Raw genomic sequence first — 2,708 nt, forward strand, 5'->3', positions numbered from 1 at the left:
TTACTAGCTAATATGTATGTGTTTATGGCAATCAGGCAATTTTGGAGAAAATGCGTGGTGATTCGGACGAAAATGGAAATTGCACGCAAAATTGTCTAAGTGTCAAAGTAAAGAGACACCTCGTTGAGCTCAGTCCAAAACGAGGCACAATCACGCCCTGGACCTTGGTCAGTGAGGGGGATGATTAAAATGTAAGAGATTGAAGAGAATTTGGCTAAGTGTAAAACTGACTAGGGACCTTGCTGAGTGTAGCTCAAAGAGAGGCACAGTTAAGTTTGAGGCGCGCTCAATAATTAGGGTTACTAAAATACAAAAGTCATGGATTTTTTTCTAAGTGTAAAATGGAGCATTGGCCTCACCGAGCGTGGCTTAAAGCGAGGCCATGGCAAGTTTTAGGGGTCGCTCAGTGACCTACATGAAGAAAAATGCACTCGTGCAAATTTTTAGACCTGTTTTTTAGGGGCTTTGTCATCGTAGGTTTTGATCTTTTACCTTCATTGGTTCATATTTTCTTTATTCGAACATGATATTCCATTATTACAATTCGAATATGAGCGGCTAAACTCCCTCGTTCTGGGGTTGTGGCCAAAGTATGATTAGTTGAATAGTGAATAGTGAATTCTCATTAAATCGTTGGTCATAAGTCTCTTTGGACATGATATCCGACTTTAGCAAGTCAGTATATAGCTTGGCGACCTCGTGCACTTGCGTGTGCGTTAGGGAACAATAAGCTTTTGGCCTCGTTGTCAGGGAATGAAGAAATCAACTGTTTTACCAGTATAAACTATTTTTTCTTTAGTTATCCTACTATTAACGCCTTGATCTTAGCTGCTATTTGATTGCAGGTACTCTAATCGAATGCGAAGGACCGCTAGTCAAAACAATCTTGATGAATTTGATCTTGATCTTGAACGTACTTTCAACAGGCACAGGAGAGATTTGAACTTATTGCAGAATCCGCAAGCTTTAGCTGAATTACCTTTGGTCATGGCCAATAATAATCCACCAGCGAAAGTGCGACAAGTTGCAGTGCCTCGTGTGGCAGATGTCACTTCAAGCATTGTCAAGCTTATCATCGAATGGCACTTTAAGCCGAAGCATCCTATGATTCATCCACTTTACTCTAGTGGGCAATTCACGGGGATGTCACATGAGGATTCCTAGCGTCACATCCATACGTTTTAGCAGATTGTTGATACTTGTACTACAGGAATGGTCAATAAAGAGTTTGTGCGGCTGACACTATTCCCCTTTTCTCTGTTGGGGAATGCAAGTAACTAATTATTAGAAGAGTCCACCAATTCTAACACTACATGGGATGATTTGGCGATGAAATTCTTGGCAAGGTTCTTTCAACCAGCAAAGACATCTCGACTCAGAAGGGAGATCATGTCATTCAGGCAGAAAAATGGAGAAAATTTGTATCAATCATGGGAGAGGTTCAAGGGTCTTCTCAGAGATTGTCCTCACCACCATCAGACGAATGAAGTTCTAGCACACATATTTATTGAGAGTCTGGATACCCAACACAAGTCATCATTAGACACTGCTGCAGGAGGGCAAGCTCTGACCTTAGATATGAAGAATTGTTCACATTATTGAACAGGTTTACTCAGAGCACTCCAGATTGGCAAGATGACACAACTAGCAGTTCAGTTAGGAAAACAGCTGGCATTCCTAAAGCGGATAATTTTATGACACTATCAGTATAGATTGATGCCATGCGCACTAAAATAAAGAAATTAACTGCTGCTCAAGCTCAACCATAGGTGCAAGCAGTGCAACAAGAAAACATTTTTTGGGAAGTCTGTGGAGAAGGTCAAACAAGCGATATGTGTCCTGTAAATCCAAAGATCCACATACTTCGTGGGTAACACAGGAAGGGGGAAAAGTAATAATAATCAATATGGTAATACGTATAACTCCAACTGGAGAAATCATCCAAACTTCGATTGGGGAGGTAACCAGGGCAATCAAACATAAAATTATTAGTCACCATAAGTATCTCAGGCTCCAGCAACTGTTACTTAAGCTCCCGCAAATAGTATGGAAGAGATGATGAAAAAGATGATGGGTGATATGAAAAGGTTGATGGCAGACCAAAGAAAAGTTGATAGCAGATAATCAGAATCGCGACTTGGCGGTGCAAAAGTTATAGAGACAGATGGGTCAGATAGCTAGTGCTCAGAAGAACATACCACAACGGGGATCCAAGTAACACTGATCCAAAATCAAAACCATGTGCTGCAGTGTCTCTCATAAATGGGAGGCAACTAGAGGAATTAGTCCAGAAAAAAGTGATTCCTGCAAAAACAGTTACAGAAGATGAGCTTATTAAGATAAAGAGAGTGGCGAAGACACCGGTGGTAAAGTAACCACAACCAGTGGTTGCCAAACCACCACCTCCGGTCCCTCAGAGGCTGGCAAAACAGAAGGAAGAGGCCACATACAAAAAGTTTCTTGATTTACTGAAGCAGGTACATGTGAATGTTCCTATAGTGGAAATGCTGCAAGGGATCCCGAAATATGCTAAGTATATAAAGGATATCGTGACAAACAAGAGTCGTTTCACAAACAAGATGTTCTTGTGAAGGTTGGGTCTCTCATATTTTCGGCAGATTTTGTTATCTTGGATTTCGAGCTAGATCCGAAAGTCTTATTTATTTTGGCTACAGGAAGAGCATTGATCGATGTAGCGGCAAGGCAGC

General features: G+C 41.2%; 1 non-coding gene across 1 annotated transcript; it reads right to left on the reverse strand.

Moving 5' to 3' along the window:
- Positions 1–1,371: 1,371 nt before the first annotated feature.
- On the reverse strand, positions 1,372–1,478 carry LOC132054995 (small nucleolar RNA R71). Its single transcript, XR_009414463.1, has one exon. It is a non-coding gene; the product is annotated as a small nucleolar RNA R71 (small nucleolar RNA).
- Between the last annotated feature and the right edge of the window lie 1,230 nt (positions 1,479–2,708).

This window comes from Lycium ferocissimum, chromosome 4, assembly GCF_029784015.1.
Source record: "Lycium ferocissimum isolate CSIRO_LF1 chromosome 4, AGI_CSIRO_Lferr_CH_V1, whole genome shotgun sequence".
In the NCBI taxonomy this organism is placed as follows: domain Eukaryota; kingdom Viridiplantae; phylum Streptophyta; class Magnoliopsida; order Solanales; family Solanaceae; genus Lycium; species Lycium ferocissimum.